This window comes from Anser brachyrhynchus, assembly GCF_964034855.1.
Source record: "Anser brachyrhynchus genome assembly, chromosome: 7".
Lineage (NCBI taxonomy): Eukaryota > Metazoa > Chordata > Aves > Anseriformes > Anatidae > Anser > Anser brachyrhynchus.
In genome coordinates, this window is record NC_137701.1 from 30,525,326 (window position 1) to 30,544,619 (window position 19,294).

General features: G+C 44.1%; 1 protein-coding gene across 3 annotated transcripts in view; it reads right to left on the reverse strand.

Annotated features, from left to right (window-relative positions):
- MAP3K2 (mitogen-activated protein kinase kinase kinase 2) overlaps window positions 1-11,760 on the reverse strand; it is a 51,772-nt gene extending 40,012 nt beyond the window's left edge. For 2 of the 3 annotated variants that reach the window (XM_080601360.1, XM_080601363.1), the window contains exon 1: window positions 11,406-11,759. The gene's annotated coding sequence lies outside the window, so the exon portion shown is untranslated. Of the gene's footprint in view, window positions 1-11,405 lie in introns of all 3 variants that reach the window. The other variant, XM_080601362.1, reaches the window with a different exon arrangement.
- Window positions 11,761-19,294: the final 7,534 nt, after the last annotated feature.

A 19,294-nucleotide genomic window follows, 5' to 3' on the forward strand; every position in this document is an offset into this window, starting at 1 on the left:
AAAATACCATTAAGCGTGATTCCCAGTGTAACCCCCTGCGGCCTGGCAATGCTCAGGTGGCCACAAACATTGAGATACACAAGTTGTGGCCTAGGAAAATGATCTGAATCAAGTGTATAAAAACAGTCAGCCCAACAAAATGTATTTAAATACAATTAAATATTATATATATATAAAATAATCTGCTGGTTTTTTTCATTCAATATTAGTATTTATTGTGTTTAAAATAAAATAATTCAATAATGTTTTTGCGTCGAATACACTCTGACAAAGACGATCATTGAGGAAATCAGAAACAAAGCTGCAGCTACAAGATCGGACAGTCCACAAGAGAATTCAGAAGAATTATTAAATTATGATGTATAATTACCTAGCACAAGAGTAACACGAAGTTAAAGAGGGATAATGCAATCCTTGTGTGTATAAAAATGCAATGCATGCAGAAGCCATCTTGCTTCTGTATGCAACCTACAGATTCAGTGTTCAGTGTGGAATATCAGGAAAACTGCAGCCAGCAAGCGTGGGATGGCTGAAGCATCAGTACCTTCGTAGCCATTACAGATGTATCAGGTATCTCTGCAGCGTGCAGACTTGCAATTTCTCTGACAGAAGACTTTTGGCAAGCCAAAGGAAAAGTTAATTTATGTCAAATTTAGCACACAAGACAACACAGACTCAGTTCATCTGTATAGCTATAGGCAAGATTTGGTATTTATTTCCTGAAGAGAATGGTTACTAGCTCTACTCCTTCTGGAGTTCAATTTTCAAAAAGAAGGAAAACCAGACTGGCATAAAATACTGCTTCTAATTATGGATGGTGCCCTCTCAGTTGCAGGGACGATAACAGTTCAAAAAGCAGTGCTGTCGGTTTTAGCACCCTAAACGCAGCTCATCGCTCAAAGCGCTTGGAGAAGCAGACTTTAGAAGGAGCTGAAAGATCCAACGAGCCCAGTGACAAAAGTACAACTTCCACCTCCTCCTCCGACTAAATGCCTGGTGCCTGCAGTTCTATAGGCTGCAATTTGACACATTCATATAACATTTATCAGCTTGATGAACAATGACACTGACTTAAAAAGTTTTAAAAGCTCGAGAAGGCTTTGAGAATGCAAGGGCACAGTTCTTAATGACTGTTCTCATAAAAATGCAAAGTAGTAGATAATTTAGCTGAAGATGAGTTTATAGAAAAATTATGCTTTTGAGATCAATATCTCAACACTTACAGCAAGATTCACAAAGAGTAACTGTAGTCTAGGAAAGCTGATCTCCCCGCAGTTCCTTTACAGTTGATATGGGGAGATAAGAATATTTAGAGAGTTTCAAGGCACTCAGATGCAAGTTTCCCTGCTTTGAATGAACCTCTTCTTTCCAAACGGCATCAAGAGCCTCTATTGGATACCCCTTCATAAACCCACTCCACTTCAAGTACACAAAAAAGATAAGGCTGTAATTGGCCTCGAACAGAAAAGCACCTACTTTCCTCAACAAGATCTCTTTCTTCGCCTAATTCAAGATTTACGGAACTTCTCCCTCCGGTTCCTGTGTCTGCTCCTGCAGGTACTCAGTAGCAGCCAAAGCGCGCTCTCTGACAGCTAATTTCTCGCTCTAACTGAAGAATGACTTTGCTGACACATCAAGCAAATCTGCTTTGAATGTCATGATGCTTTCTTAAGAGCTGTTTGCAATTTCAAGAAAAAATCTCTTAGAAAACAAGCATTTTAATATAAAGAAGGGTCACAACAGCTGAAACCTGTGGACAGGTGCCACAGTGACACCATACAAAATATTTCAGTGTTGCCAATTTTGCAGCAGAACACACTAGCTGCAATTAATTGACTCTGCTCATGCTCCTATTCATCGCTTGGCTCTACTTTATCTGAGACTAGATTTTCTCACGTAAGTACAATAATAAGGAATAGACACCGTTATGTAGTCAAGTGAACTGCATCACTGCCACCAAATCACTCTAGCACCTGGAAATCTATCACCACCACCGTGGTGGTGGAAAGTCTCAGAGCATCACAACGTGAAGGAGAATACATTTCTCACCACTAACAAAGCTGGATGTTACACACACTGATTAATGATATTCATGCCATAGAAAAGTTTAAGTCTTAACCAGTACATTAAGATAACACAACGACCACAAAGATGCAGAGTAAAATACTTCTGAGATGTAACTTTTTCATAATTAACTGTGTAAAATTAATTGAATTGCCCCATAAAAGGCTTCTCAAAGAAAACAGGTCTGTGAAGTTTTAACCCGTACAATCCCACATGGTAAGTATTACAATGAGTGTTATAATTGGATTTAGGCACTTCTGTTTCCTCTCCGAAAACTGTCCGCGGTGCTCTTGGCTCTTAGCACCCGCTGCTGTCACTGGGAGGCCTGCTGCTGCACTTGGCACCAGTGGCACCAATGTTAGGCTTAGTTCTATCTCTGAACTGGCAAGTCAAAATATTTGCCAACAAGGGCTAAGGATATTACAATCAGAAACGTTACCAGCTGCAATCCTAACTGCATGGCCCCTACCCAAGATCTGACAGCAGGCTACACCATTTTTTTTTATTTTTATTTTTTTTAGCATCACAGAGAAATCACAGCAAATACCCTAAAAGAGCACAGGGCATCTCTCTTCCTTATGACAGGATTCAAGACTACCAGATCAGCCAAAGGACACAGTAACACTGACACTATAAGCTTGCACCGCAGGTACACTAACCTGCACTACTGGTACTAGCTGTTCCTGCAATCCTCACATCTCTAAGAACAGAAGACTGTGCTACAACGAGTACTAAATAAATGAACTTGAAGAGTACTCATTAAGTAGAGAAGTAAGCCTATCAAACAGCAGTTCTAATCTATGAACATTATTCTTTAAGCAAAAATAAAGCACCCAAGAAGAAAAGCTGGCTTCCAGCAGAAACTGAGTATTGTAAGAACTGGAGCATGTCAATTAACATGACAGCAGCTACCTACAGCTCATCAGTCAGACTTCACTTGTGAGAGAACAGAGAAAAACACATCCTTAAACTCCAGTAACCAGTTCCATCCTCCTCAGATCACCTGCTCATTCCGTAACCCTGATGGGCTGAAAGACACCTACCTGGGGAAATAAACCAGGGAAACAAACTCACTCTCAATTTCTAAAGCTAGTTATAGTTTCTATCTCTAGGTGCCAAAAAGGAGAAGCTTTAGTTTTCTGCAATATAATCATCGCTTTTGCCAGCACCTTCCATTCAAACAGCACTCACTGATTCCAGCTGCGAGATTTAACCATGGTGCAAATCGCACCACTATCATTGCAAACCCAGTACCAAGAGAACTGACTGCAGGCTCAGCCGGCCCTTCCTTACCTCACTGCTATCCCTAATAACGGGAACACAAAAATACAAGAGAATCCCGTAACACACTGACACGGAATATTTGAGTAAGGTGAAACATTCCTGAGCCGTACACATTTCCACCACAGTACAGAAAGAACACTGATGAACCCATCTCAAATTCAAGATTAAAAAAATCTACAAAAACGACAAACAGAAGGAGGAAAGTTATCAAGGGAGCCACAGGTCCGGGTAGACTCAGACCTCTCAAGCTTGGAACTGTACCAACACGGGGCCCAGTAACACCACTGGAAAGATGGACAAGTCTATACTTAACATACATTAATGGAAACGGAGAGAGGCATTTCTAACACACGCATACATACACAAAATCCACAGACTTTTTTTTAACCACACGCATAATAGGACTGTGCGTCATTTCTGTAGTCGGCCTTGTCTAACTGAGCAGCTCTAAGCAGACAAACTTTGAAGTTTTTATCCATATGCAGTAGGCACTGCTTTTACACTGGATGCCCCACACAAGCCAACATGTTAAGGCATTGCTAAGCTGTCAAGAGCAGAAGCCCTTCCCCATTGTACACTTGGGTAGCAATATTTAGCCTCCTGTGAACCAGAAAACCAAAATTCAACGTAATTTCTCATACAAACATTTGAACCAAAATGAAACACGGCAAACCTAACTTTGAACACTCAAGAATCAAATACAAAGGCACGAGGACAACATACCCACGTGACATTTCCTGCCTGCATCTCCCACAGCTCCCTGCTTCGCGGTGGGTACCAAATCTTTAGTGACATCCATGATGCTACATAATTACACCTGTTCCTCAGCTGGTACAAATGCAGGAGGCTCATAAAGACAGTTAATAAGGTAACTTAAATACAGACTTGAAAGTTGGGAGATTTTACCAGGGAAAGGTTTACTGTGTACATGCCCATAGATAATCACAATTTTAAGTCTGCAGGTGCACTAAGTTTGCGTTTCTATCCAAGGAGCACTGCTACTTTCCAGCTGAGATCCTGTGCCAAGCAGGAGATCCAGAGCAAACAGGTGAGCCAGCTGAAAAGATTTATTTCACATTCTTTAACTGACTGCCAGCCCACCTGACTGATCTCACACATCAACAGCAGTAACGCCAGCACAAAGACAGGAGCAACAATTCCTGCTCGAAGCACCCCTTTTGGCCATTGCACAGCTTTGGGCTTTAAAAGATCTTTTAAAGGATGGCATGTGTGATGCAGGGATTCCAGGAAACGACAAACACCTCAGCCTGGCCGGCACACAATGAACTCGGATGCATGAGCATACGGAGAAGTAGGGTGGGGATGAGCAGGTATGGCTGCGACAAGAGGATTTCCTCACTTTCTGATCTCTTGGTGCACCCTAAACGTGGGTAATAGAAAAGCTGAACATATTCCCTAAGAGAGTCTACTTGGACTTCTAATGATGGAAAAAAATCTCAAAAGGCATTTTGTAGTCACAGTATAAGAAAGAGGAAAGACCCCAGCATGAATAGATCGGTTAAAGTACAGAAAACTTAGGACAAGCAAAATTTGTGCTTCGCAATGGAACGAGGGTACCAGCAGGGTCCCCCAAGAGGCTGAGCTGCTCAAGGCATCCCGAATTAGCTGAGAAAGGGAGCAAGGTGAAAAGCCTGCCAGCAGCACTGTGCCTGCTGTCAGTGCCCCGTGAAGTACCAGAGGTGGTCCTTGTCACACCAAGCAGGTCACGGCCAGTGCAGGTGAATGAAAGTGATGTGTGTGTGTAAGCGCGTGTGGTGGGGGAGAACCAGTTGAATTTACACAGAACAAAACAACCAACGGGCTCGGCAGCAAACTCTACCTGCACTCAGAAACAAAAATCAATGTTAGGAATTACTACGAAAGAAATGAGTACAAAGCAGATGGCTGTCTGTCCATCCTGAATGTCACTAGCAGCTCTGGGGCATTCAGCTTCTGAAAAGGACAGAGCAAAATAGAGCAGGTTCAGAGAAGAGCAAAAAGTACGACCAAAGGCACAGCATGGGTTCTGCAGCGGGGTACAAAGAGGCAAGTTAGGACTCTTCAGTTTCAGAGAGACTCAGGTGAGAGGAGGAAGTGATAAATATCTACAAAATCACCTGAGGAACAGAGACTGATCATTGTATTAGAGATGGCTTGTTCACTGTCTTCCGCAACAAATGCAGCAGACCAAAGGAGAACAGCACAAACCAAACTGAAAACAAAAAGAAGGTGGATTTTAACATAACAAGTAGCGGTGTACCCGCAGAACTTCTTACCCACGGGTATTTGGGTGCTAGAAATTTGGATGCATGCAGAAAAAGGACTGGCTGCATGAAAAAAACAAAGAAGCCTAGATTTAGAACAGCCCTTCACTGAAAATACTAGGGATTGAACGAGTACTCAAGCTAAATCTGATACATGCCTGCCTTGTTCTTACTCTTCTCTACGCATCCGTTCATGCTTACTGCTGGAGGAAAAATACTGGAGTATCTTTTTTCTGCTTTCATTACGGATTAAGATTTTACCACACACTTGTCAGCCACTGCGCCAGTGACATAAATTCTCCTTTGAAAATCTCATTTGGTATTCATGATAGTGCTAACGTCACAAACACAGAGCCTTAACAGATATTCAATAAAGAAACTTACTGCAGCAGCTTCGAAAGTCACTCGCTACACTACCTGCCCCTGCCCCAACGTACTGCACTTACTGCACCAGCAGCAGAGGCTGTTTTCAAACTACCACTTTACGTCCATTCTGTTACCATTTAACCTTCCTGGAGAAAACAAAATAGTGCTTTGGGGTTTTGCCATTCCAATTATTTGGGCTTGCTTTATTTGTTTTGTTGTTTCAAATCAAAAGCTTCACACTGGAGTTACAATAATCATGGCACTTCTAAAAACGCACGTAGTCAGCACAGCAAACCAGCACCTAAATACAGGTGGAGCTTTACCGATCATTTTTCAGCAGTTAGATGGTATTGGCCAAAAATGTTCGTGGTGACAGTTCTCACAGTCTGCAATAGAACGTCTTCTGTTCTAAAGGTTTTCTTTAGGGGTTTAATTACTGCTTAACAGCATTTTCTTTTTTTTTTTTAAAATCTAAACAAGGGACTCATCCAGGTGTTTCAATTTTCAAATCGTCGTTCAAAAGTGACACTACAGTTCCCATTGTGATAGTTTTGGCAATGTAGCGTTCACAGTTGTTGGCATGTACAGGGCTCTCTTGTGTGAGCTACTTTAAAATCCTTTTGAGACCAGGTAAGAGTCAGTCACCACTGACTACTGGAACACCCCTTCCTGCAATAAACCAAAGGCCTTCTCTAATGATCACGACTGGTGGCTATTTCATTCTTTTCTCAAAAGTAGCACTGCTGAAAGAATCCTGCAGTTTGTCCCGTCTGTGATATAGCCTCAAAAGTTATGGATAAAATTATTTCCATAACAAGCGGGATAAACTGGAGTAAAGCCAGGAAGCACGTTGAACGCAGCTGTTTGGTAGCTGGCTCTGCAAGTCTTCCAGAAAAGCCCACCTACATTTCTTCTGCTTTGTCACAGCGCTGTGAGAGGGCAGCAACATCTCCAAGAAGAAAGAGGCTTGCTCTGGTAGGGGTACACTGACACAAGTCATCTCACCAACAGGACTACTTCAAAGTCATAACATATGAAAAATACTGGTTAAGACACATTTTTGCCAATGGAAGCTACTTCAAACCCCAGAAGAACTTACTCAGTCAGGTTTCCCATTGCAGACAAGACGTACACTCAAAAAACACAGGGACTGTGTGTGCTGGGAAATGGAGGAAGAGCAGAAACTGCCCGCTTTCCTGCGGAACTGATCCCTGCTTCTGGGGAGTCTGGAAATAGTTCATTATCAGAAAACTAACCTGAAATACAGATTAAATTTAACACACCAAAAGGTTCTATTCTTTTTGTTCAAGGTACCCGATTCAACAAATACTAACACAAGCTCCTGTGTTAACAAACACGGGAGCCAAGAACCTGATGCTGTTGAGGAAAAAAAGACTACAGGAAAAAAAGCAACAAAATTATATGGGCACACACACACAGGAATTACATTTTAATAGGGCTGTCATACGTTACTCTGTAAGTTACAGCAGAAGTAAGTTAATTATTCTGTTGTGGTCAGACTTTGGCTGGGGAGCTTTGAAAAATCTGCAGACAAATCAGACAGAGTCCAGTGGGAGTTGATGACAACAAAAACAACAACAAAACCTGAGAGAACATGACCTGTGAAGCAAAGGCCTCTTTGCATAGATTAGTAAAGAGAAGTCAGAAGTAAAAGGAGACAGAGGAACAGTCCTCACATCTACAAATGGTTGGTACAAACAGTACAGAAATCATTATCCGGCATGAGTAATAATAGCGAGACAAGAACTAACTGGCTTAACGAGCACCAAGACAGAGGCAGAAGTTAAATATTAAGAAAACCCTCCGAACTATAACGACAGCTATGCACTAGCTATAAATAGATCAGCAAAGGTGTGGTATTCCCCTCGTTGGAGGTTTTTAAGAACAGATTAGACAAACATTCGTCAGATACAACTTCAATGTATTTGCTTCTGCCTCAGAGAAGGGAGCAACCCCATGAAGTCCCTTCCTTTCTTACACATCTGTCCTTCCTTTATTTATCAAAATGCATTTATCAGCGTTACCGTACCTGAGCTTCAGAATTACAGTCTCTGCAACTTCAGCATCTGAAGCATTTGAATTCTGTAACTGCAAGCACTGCTGTTTTGAACCGTTACTATACTTAGCAGAAAATATTTCGGGAACACAGAAGCAGCATCTTTTACTACGGCAGGTGATCCACAGAAGCAGACAAATAAATGACTGAATGGACATACAGAAAGGGAAGTGAGTGAGGAAAGACCAGGAAGTGAGGGAGGTGAGGAAACAGGGGCTGAAAACAAATCTACAGCAAAGAAAAAGCTTCAGCCTAAAGAAATGATTTTGCTCTCAAATGAAAAATTAAGTTACAGATAGCCAGGATAATTTCAAGAATACATAATCATATGAGACATGGAAGTAAATATAAGTGAGAGACTTCGCCAACGGACAGGAAAAAGTCAAAGCTCCACCGGCCTGCCTCCATTAGCAATTCTCAACTGGCGGTTCTTAAAGCACACTGCAGACAACCCTGCTCGGGCCTTGCTCAAGGAAGACCAACTTCAAATGATCTCATTAAGCTGGGCTCCAAGCTATGCTGTACGTGCATTTGTGGGTCAAGTGTCTCTGGAGCAGTGGCTTGCACTGATGGGAAGCCGTTGAGCTATTCTAACACAGAACTCCACCTCTCCTCTCCGGTACCAGAACTGCTGCAGCTGCTCAGAAAATACAGTTAAGGTGAATATAATTCAAACATCCGAGAAAAAAATGCAAACATGTATGTTCAGAGTAAGAAATGAGGCTAACACACATCCACATGGTACATCTGTCTGTATTAATATGTTACTAAATCAAAATCTCACACTGAGATCCAGAAGTGAGAACCACAGCTAACGCACACTGCAGGCTGAATGCTGTTCCCACAACCCAATTACATGTTTACAACGTTATTTTGCAACACAAGTGCAACTATAACATGCATGACCTATTTTGACTATTCCTAAACACTACAAAATACCAGAATATTGAAATAGCAAATGCAATATTTGCAGTTCTGGAAAAAAAAAAAAATAAAATGCATTTTTCTTCTCTCCCAAAGAGAAATTAGTGGGGTTAATAGAATGTCACTGAGATCTTTTTAATGCAATACTGTGTCAGCTCTACTTCTGAATCTCAAAAGCTTAACTTTCAGGACAGCAAACCTAATTGTTTGCATGTTAAAAATAAAAATATGCTTATTAACTAGCTACCTTACCTAGGTTCATCACATATATGAAACGAAGTTCTTCAAAAGTAACAAAATGTAATTAATTACATTGGTCACATTTTTATTCTTCATTCATTTTTCTCCAAACCCTAATCTATACCTAGGATAATGATAAGAGTAAAAATCTAAAAAGAAATTATTTAAAAAAATCTGTTCTTTACTCCACACCAAACACGTACATCTTGATAGATGACCAGAACACCTTTGAGTGTGTCTTTGGAGAGAGGGGGAAATCACCCTGTGATCCTCCTGATGTAGCAGTTTATAAGGAAACATTATTGTCAGTTCAGAGACTGCTCCAAAGCCACTGAACATCGCGTAGCAAAAATTATTGCTATTTGTTTAACATGAACATGATGAACACGATATTTGTTATTTTTGACTTAGTTTGGTAATATAAAAAGTGAGCCTGCAGTAAAGATGATACAGATGAAAGTCAAAGGCTGAAATCTAGGTTGCTAACGTGCAAAGCTTTTTTTCAAGAGCTACTCCATAAATACTTATTAATAATGACTTTTTTTAAACCCAATTTGTAGCTAAATATTAAGACTGGACTTTAGGAAACTGTACGGAAAAAAACGCAAAGTCAAAACTACATCTGTGAATTAAATCTAGAGCACGACTGATTTTCTTGCTTTCTCCAGAATAAAACTGTATCTTTACGGTTGTAATAAACCCAAAGCCTTCCCCATCTAGCCTCAGGCAGCTGTAATTTCTACGAGTCTGTGCACTGACCAGCTTTCCCAGGAACCACAGCACAGAACCACTGATAGATCCACGACCACATTTGAAAGGTTGTTTTTGCTATAAAGCATCTAGAGTTTAATCAGCACAAAGCAAATAAATAAATATTATATAAGATCTTCCCTACCACGATATTAAACATTACAGAACAAAATAGCGCTCTTCTTACACTACGCTAAAAAAAAAAAAAATGTACCTGTCACAGATATCTGCCTAATCACACGCCCTAGGACAGCTCTCAGGATTCCCAGACACCAAGGCTACCTTAGAAAAAGTTTCCTCTGACAGTTTACAAATCCCAGCAAGCCAAGACAAGCAGTTTGGAAACAGCTGTTTTCTTCGCCATAGCCTTCCCTTAGCGTCAGGTAAACCACTGACAGTTCATCAAGGCTGCCTGCCTGCTCATCAAGACGAGCCGTGCACAGGCTTTTCTCCAGCAATGAGTCAGTTTGACAAATATTACTTTGCTATTCTCGTTTATCAAATGCAGCGAAACCTTGAAAAACGTCAAATTAATTACATGCAGCCTCATTATCTGAATCAATAACCACACTCGGTGGCAATCACGAACGAACACAAAGTGTAGAGAAAACCAGAATTATAATAAGTTTTCACCTTTGAGTATTTTTGGAGGAAAGGAGGTATTAAGAAAGCCACTGTAGGCATGAAAGGAAGAATCCTCACGCAGTATTGCTGTTATTTTCAAACGACAAGGAAGGGTTTAGCCACAGGATAAGAGAAAAATAAAGACAGGGGGATTCTTCTAAGGTTTTGCCACACCACGTAAATACCACCTCATCGCTGCCCACTCCCTTAAAGCCATCCATAAGGGGATGCCAGCTGGAAGCACGCTTTTCTCGGGCATTCTGCTAATAAGTGCTACGCCACGAGCGAGCCCAGCCGTGCAGAGGAGCCTGGAGATGCCGGCTCCTCACCACAGCCACGGGAGCACGTTTCGAAGGCCTCTTTACCCACCGCAGCGTGCTGCATTGTTTGACGGAGGCAAATCCGTGACAACCCCGCCGCGTTTGCTGCGGGGAGCGAAGCCCCCGGCTCGGAGGCAGGTGCTGCCGTCCGCCCCCATCCCCTCAGGGGGCCCTGAGGTACAACACAACCGGGGGGGGTGGGGGGGGAGCTCGCGGCTCGTACCGGGCTGCCCCCCCCCTCCAGCTCCCACAGCAGAACCCCACCAGGTACCTCAGCGCGCCCCAAAACCCAGAGGGGGAAGAAGACAACCCCACGGCCAATTTACCCCCCCTATACAACCCCCCTCAGCGCAGCCCCCGGCCCTCTGCAGCCCCCCCCGGCCCCCACCCCCCCCCCCTCAGCAGCACCGGGGCCGCCTCAGCGTTCCCCCCCCCCCCCCCCAGCCCCAGCCCCAGCCCCGGCCCTCCCCGCTGCGTCCCGCCGGGCCCGACCTGTGTGACGGCGGAGGTCCCCCCCCCGCGCTGCCGCGGCTGGGGAGCGGCCGGGAGCCCCGAGGGGAGCCCCGAGGGCGGCCCTGAGGGGAGCCCGCCCCCCCCCGGGCCGCCGGGGGGGGGGAAGCGGCCCCGGGGCCTGCCCGAGCGAGGGCACGGCGAGGAGCGGGGCGGGAGGCGGCGAGGAGCGACGAGGGGAGGGGGGGGAAGGAGCGGGGAGAGGAGGGGGGGGGGGTAAGGGCCGGGGGGGGGGGGTTCGCTGAGGCGGGGGGGTCCCGGCGGGCGTCAGGCGCCGGCGGCCGCCGCCGCTGCCGAGCCAAGGCCCCGCCTCCCGCCGCCGGGCCCGTGACGTCGCTCCGCCGCCGGGAGCCGGGGAGGGAGTGGGGGGGGGAGCGTGAGGCGTCACCGCGGCGGCTGCGGCGTCACGGCGCAGGGGGAGGAGGAGGCGCGAAGGGGGAAGCCCGCGGCGGGCGGCGCATGCGCGGGGCGGGGTGACGGGTCCCTCATCGCCGCCACCCCTGTCGTGAGGGGAGTGGTGAGATGGGGGCAACTTCCCCGTGTAACGGGGGGGTATTTGTGAGACACGAAAACGCTGCTCTGCCCCCTCACGCAGCGCCCGACCTGCCCTCAGGCTGCAGAAAAAAGCTTTTTCCTCGACCCGTCAGGCGCCCGGGGGGGGGGGGGGGGGGTGTAGGGCACCCTCTGAGGGGATACATTCCACAGAAATATCCAGCAGAATGATAAAAACGAGTATCAACTTAAAAAAATATATATTAAAATTTCAAGAGGGCTGTGCTAAAGAAAGACCAACTGATGAAGCACATCCAAGAAAGGCACAAGGCTCTGGACGGCACTGATTGATAAGAACTCCAAAGCTAACATGAGGCAGACACAGCTGTCCCTCAAAACTAAGACACTTTTAGCCACAGCTGGCACAGTTGTCAGCCATATTTATGGGATGTCTGTTGTGACCCAAAGTCTTTAGCCAGAAAGTTGAAAAGGTGACCTTTTGTGCTAAGTGATAGGGAAAGAGCCAAGAGGAACGCTGACTGTGTGTGATGCTCCTGCGCCATCAAGCAAGATCAATGACCCACAGCTGCTTACACAGCTTTGAAAACACATCCAGTGTTTCCCCTGCCTTAATGTCCCAGTCCACAGCCATTTGTCACTTCTAGCATCTTGCAAAGGAAGGGGTAGTGGAAAGGAGGTTTTGAAGACTGGGTTCCTTCACTACACAACAAGCTAGCCAGGGCTGTGGACAATCATCCTCATTTGCCCTTTTCCTCTGCCCATGTCCTCAGTATTTCTGCACAAAGCCCTCTTAGCACGGGGCACTCTCGCTGCACTATCAGTGCCATCCAAGAGCGCTTTGCTGAGGACACGTACATCCTCACTGGCATCACCGTTACTGTGGCATAATTCCTAAAATAGAGCATCTTCACTATCAGGAGCAAGATAAACAGCCAAATATCGACTTTGAGATTAAAAATATATATGTGTGTCTATCGACACTAAGGACCAGCACTTAAAACACTGACTCACACTGAGCTCAGCCCAAACCCAGGGGCATGGTTCTGAGATAATGTGTTACGCTACTGAAGTGAAACGGTGCTTATCAGAACAGTGTAACTGCTGATACGGAAAAGAGGGGCATAAAAATAGATGTCAGAAGTTGCAATAAAGCATATTAGTTATTTATGCATTCAGTACAAGCCCTACACAGGCAATGGAAGTTGGGAAGAGTGGGGGGTGAAAATTATAGGGTAAGCACAACTTAGGATAGTCTCCTCAAGTAATTGACTGCAATCAGGCAGTATGGCTCTGCCGTGATTCCAGAATCAATACCTGATTGCAGTAAGAGGTTCTCACCTTCTAGACACATCGCTTGAGTCTACAAGTACCTGTAGTAGTTAACACTAAAGCCACAGCTTTCAAACACTTCAAATGGGAATAAAGCAGCTCCTTCTAGCAGCTAAGCCATTGTCCTCTGTTCCCCCTCCCCGCCAGTCTCTCCGTCTCCCCACCACTCCTTCATATAGCTGAGACTGAAACGTTGTTACCATGTTTTGAACTACATCCAGAAAATGATCTAGTTAAAGACATATTAAATTAATCGCTTATTTAACCTAAAGGTGGAATAACTGGCAAACCAACAAGCTGTTGGAAACAGAACAGGTAAGGGAAGTCAAGATGGCTTCTTCTAGGAATGGCACTAATGTGAAGTTTGTGATGCCAGAATGTTATAACATGATCAATGGTCCTTCCTCACAGGGAGAAGAGCTGACATTCCATTTATAAATTTACATCCAGCTCACATGGACTGAGCAAAAAACATTACTAGTCCAAGCCCTTTTTGGTCCTACATGCCTGCTCTGCTACTCTGCCTTTCCATGACAGAAGGAGGAAGTGTGTGCTTGCATCTCTGTAATTCCAGTTCCTCCAAATACAAATAGGCCATCATCGTCAGGCTGATGCCAAAAGACAAAGAACAAGTACCTTAGGGGAGGACAGTCCTAAACCACTGCTGCAAGATTTATTACATCTTTCCATCTAGAAGTCTAGACCTATAGATTCAAAGTGAAAAGTAGATTCTTCAGATTTCATAACTGCTAACCATAGCTTTACAGCAACTCCTTTTCACTGCAACACAGGAGAAAAAGTTATTCTACATGAGTATAGCAAAGAGGCCAATCTGACTTTGTTTTAAGAGAGAATACCTTGGGAAGCTTTTATTCCCAACCACTTTAATAGACTTAAGTTAAAATAAAAAGGAATGATACAGAAAACAGCCTTGTTTGTAATTCTGATTGTTTCGGTCTCAACTCTCTGACGAGAGACTTCTTCCTCCCAACTAGCACTGCATTTCTTACCAAGACTGGAATTTCCCATCACACTTGGTATTTTTCATTTCAGGATGCATTCATGCTGCCCAAGACATGTAAGCTTATCTCCAGAACAAAACAAATAAAAAGCAGTCAGCTATTGACCTGTCCCCAATACTTGAAACAGAACAAACTATGAGAAAAATACAGTAGTCATTCAGGTATGGAGTTGCTTTTCTAGAAAAAGCACACTATAAATGAGACTGGGCAGCAGTACTGATAGGCTTGTCTGCTCTAACCCCATCATGGAAGTTCATGAAGCAGCTCATATGCCTTCAGGACTCAGCTTATATTCAGTAATTCAGAACACAGACACTGCTGACTTTACTAATAAGATTACTCCCCGTATGTCTACATTACCTGGCCATTTAGCACAAGTCAACTATTCAAGATGTCAAGAGATGTAGGAGATGCTGATTAGAAGTATATGAAATTACACGATCTGGCAAATAGCATGCTTTCTTAAACACTGTACAGGATATTCTGTACAACTGTTCAGAAGACTAAGACGACAGCCATAAAAGCTTGTAACAGGCAACTCTTGCCTTGTATTTGTTCATCTACATTTTTAAGGCAGACAGCGCATGTTACTGCAGAGTGATACTGCACAGACTATATTCTGTTTAGCAAACAACAGTGACTTATTACCCTTTAGAGAATGAGGATTTTTTTTCCTCTTTTACAACTCAGACTTCATTTTACAGTAAATAAATGCCGTTAATATCAATATTCTGCTTAAGGGTATCTGAAAACATAAGAGACGTACAGTTTATAAAAATTCCCCTTCGTGGAACTACACTGGTTTCATAAATGTAAAGTTCTACAATGCATATTCAGGTGTCATACCAGACAGTGCAGCAAGGTAGAAGTTGAAAAGCACCAATTAATCGGTCAAATGAATATATGAGAAAGGGGAGGCAGCACAGGTGAAGGTTTAGCCAGAGGTAAATGTTAAAGCAACTGAGGAGATTTTAACAGAATGGTAAAAGTAACCGTCATTCTAACATTCTTCTCCCTGCTCATTTGCACTGTGCAGTATACGTTTAAGTGTCAGCATTTGGTCCATCAGTCTCCTTGATTCCTCCTGAGGTTCCTCACAGTCCTTTTGCCATATTCACTTCCCACGTAAAATCAGAAGTCTTCTCTGAACTTCAGACACCCGAATCTTATACAAGTCAAGGATGTTTTTATTATCACACGCTTTTTTCTTCCCTTTAAAAAAAAAAAAAAGAAAAAAATCCACTGCAAATGTGAATGCCCTTTGATCAAGAGCTGTTATCACAATGGCATAGGAAGAGCTTTGCTTCAGCTGATATTATCTGTATGAACAGCAGAAACCTGAAACATTCATGCTGGCAGCTGACACAACACCAGGTTTCTGTAAGGTGCTGTAAAATTTTTTAAATGGCTTTAATCGGCATGAAAAGGGACAAAGGAGCCAAGGACCAAAATAAATCCTCCATTCTGAGAATTAAGCATTTACTCTTCTCACTGGTGCAAGAAGTAGGGGGAAAGAAGCTGTGACCACTGCAAAACTATTACAGCATGGCAGTTACTATTGTAATATCCAATATAACGTGATGTGTTTTAATAATGTTCACAGTAAACCTCAACACACAGAGGGCAGTAGTATTATTACTTAAAAAACAAAACAAAACAAAACTACACAGCAGAGAGCACTTGAGCATTCTGTTTTCCCTTCACCTTTCAAGGATGTATCTTCTGTATTCCTACACTGTACTAACCCTTAGATTATTGTGAGTATCCTCTCCTACTGCAGTAAGCTTCAGTGCATTATGGCTCCACATGTTGGCTGTTTCAGCTTCTTGTCAGGGAAGAAGAGCACGTGCAGGAATAAGTCTCTTCTAAAGAACTAGCTTAGATCTCCTAAAGACATCCATGGCTTTGCCTGGAGGTTGAAGAAGGCAAGGTCAAATAAAGTTCTTTATACTCAGTGCAACCAAAAAGGTTTGTTATAGTTCTTACTTGTGGAGGAGTTTATTGCAGGCTGCACGTCTCTCACACCAGAGAACCCTATCCTTTCTAATATTCCATTTCAGAGGTAAATGATGCATTTCACCATGATTACGTGTAAACTTCTGCTCTTCATGGATATTCACACTCCAAAGTTAAAGAACAAATTTGCAAGTTTAAAATAATTATTTCCAGTTTTGAGCTCAAATCCTGTAGAGAACGTTTCTGGAATATAATAAAAGTAATCGTTCTATCAAAACACTTCTGTTTCACGTCAAATCTACAGTTCACATGTCACAGAAGCTTGCAGTCAAACATTAAATTTAGATTCTCGAAGTCTCAAGCCTGTTTAACTACAATTAATAATCTTTTACAAAAAAGACATTATTTAGTTCATTGAGAAATTATTTCTGTATTCTTAATTTCACTTAAATGAAGTAGTTAGGCTACTAGAGTTAGCTATCTAAAAGTTATGTTTTATCCAGGAATTCTCTTCTGTGTGCCCTGAATTAATATCTGCAATCATCAAAATATAACTTCCACATAAGGTTTGAAAAAAGCTGATTCTATCTCTGTACAAGATTCTCACAGACAAAAATAATTACTCAGCTACTAAGAAAATATAATAAATCAGATGGAAATTAAGTCTAATGAATGCATTTTGGTTTTCTGCTCAAGCCCCATGTACCCCTTCCCGCCCCCCCCCCAAAAAAAAAAAAATTGGAATTAAAGATATCATGAAAAAACACTTATACCTAAATAAATTCAAATATTTTAATTAAATACAGAGAAAGTCAGGCACCTTTGAAGAGAACAAACAGCTGGCAAAGGGACTGAATTCGGGGACCGTGGAACAATTCACATTATGTAGATCATACATCATACATTCGTTATCATGAAATGATAGTGTGCCCTGGCAGCCAGGAGGGCCAACCGTACCCTGGGGTGCATCAAGCACGGCATTGCTAGTCGGTCGAGGGAGGTGATTGTCCCGCTCTACTCTGCGCTGGTGCGGCCTCACCTTGAGTACTGTGTGCGGTTCTGGGCACCACAGCACAAAAAGGATGTAAAACTGTTGGAGAGTGCCCAGAGGGCTACTAAGATGGTGAAGGGCCTAGAGGGGAAGACGTACGAGGAGCGGCTGAGGTCACTGGGCCTGTTCAGCCTGGAAAAAAGGAGGCTGAGGGGAGACCTCACCGCGGTCTACAGCTTCCTCACGAGGGGGAGTGGACGGGAAGGCCCTGATCTATTCTCTTTAGTCACCAGGGATAGGACCCACGGGAATGGTGTCAAGCTGAGGCAGGGGAGGTTTAGGCTAGACATCAGGAAGAGGTTCTTCACCGAGAGGGTGGTCACACACTGGAAAAGGCTCTCCAGGGAAGCAGTCACTGAGCCAGTCAAGCTGAGATGACAGCTTGAGATGCCAACTGTGGCTTGGATATTCTGTGCACCATAGAACTTCCTCCCCAGTAGATGCCTTGTTTAGGAATTACAAATTCTTTTTAACCGTAAATAGTCAAACCAAAGTTCTGGGACAGAATTCTGGGACTGCAGTGGGTTTACCTGGCAAGGTTTTGGTAGCAGGGGGCCATAGCGGGGGCTTCTGTGAGAAGGATCTAGAAGCTGCCCCATGTTAGGTAAGGGCCCCACTGCTGACCAGAGCTGGGCCAGTAAGTGATGTTTTCTGTGCCTCTGTGAGAGCATATTTAAGACAGGGAAAAAAAAAACAAAACACTGTGCTTCACAGCAGCTGGGAGAGTGAGAGGAGTGAGGAACAGCCTTGCAGGCGCCAAGGTCAGTGAAGAAGGAGGGAGAGAGGTGCTCCAGGTGCCGGAGCAGAAGTCCCCTGCGGCCTGTGGTGAGGACCATGGTGAAGCAGGCTGTCCCCTGCAGCCCATGGAGTACCACGGTGGAGCAGGGTTCCACGCTGCAGCCTGTGGAAGAGACCACGGTGGAGCAGGTGGACCTGCACCGACGGAGGCTGCGGCCTGTGGAGGACCCCCGCTGGAGCAGATTCCAGGCCGGACCTGTAGCCCGTGGAGAGGAGATCACGCAGGAGCAGGTGACCTGGCAGGAGCTGCTGCCTGTGGGGGACCCAGGTTGGAGAAGTTTCCTCCTGAGGGATGGACCCCGTGGTACGGACCCATATCTGGAGCAGTTCTTGAAGAGCTGCTGCCTATGGGCAGCCCACACTGGATCAGTTCAGCAAGGACTGCATCCCGTGGGAGGGACCCCACAGCACAGGGGATGAGAGTGACCGAGAAGAAGCGCTACAGACTGACCATAACCCCCGTTCCCCTGCGCTGCTTGGGGGGAGGAGGTGGAAGAGGGCAGATGGGGGGAAGGTGCTTTTGGTTTCTTTCCTTTGTCTCTCACGTCTCTAGCTTGTTAGTAATAGGCAATAAATCTTACTATCTCCCTGTGCTGAGTCTGTTTTGCCCGTCACGATAACTGTTGAGTGATCTCCCCGTCCTTCTCTCAACTCTTCAACCCTTTGCATCGTATTTTTCTCCCCCTTTCCCTTTGAGGAGGGGGAGTGAGAGAGTGGTTGTGGTGGAGCTTGGCCACCCACCCGAGTAAAACCACCACTGGGACAGAATTCTGGGACAGAATTTGTCCTGACAAATTCCAGTTTTTACCGCAGTCATCACTTATTTGCCATATTTTGGTTAAAGTTACCAGACATAGGAACAGAGTGAATAATTAGGACAAACACAGAAGTCTTACAATATATCACTTGAAGAGGCTGGGTTTTTGTTGTTGTTTTCATTTGTTTTTTAAATGGAAGCATTTAAAATGCTCCATTAAGCATGAAAATCATGGCTGCTTTAGGGACACTGACGAATAAAAGGTGTGTTGTCATAAGAACAGCATATCAGTAGAGAACACAGTATAGACAGAAGGTGTTTAAACTGATAAATGAAGGATTCCAAGTTTTTCTTTCAACAGTGTAGCCATATTGCAAAAAGCACTGCAATATACACCACAGCTTGTGCTTCAAGACTTTGCTGTTAAATTATTGAATCGATATTG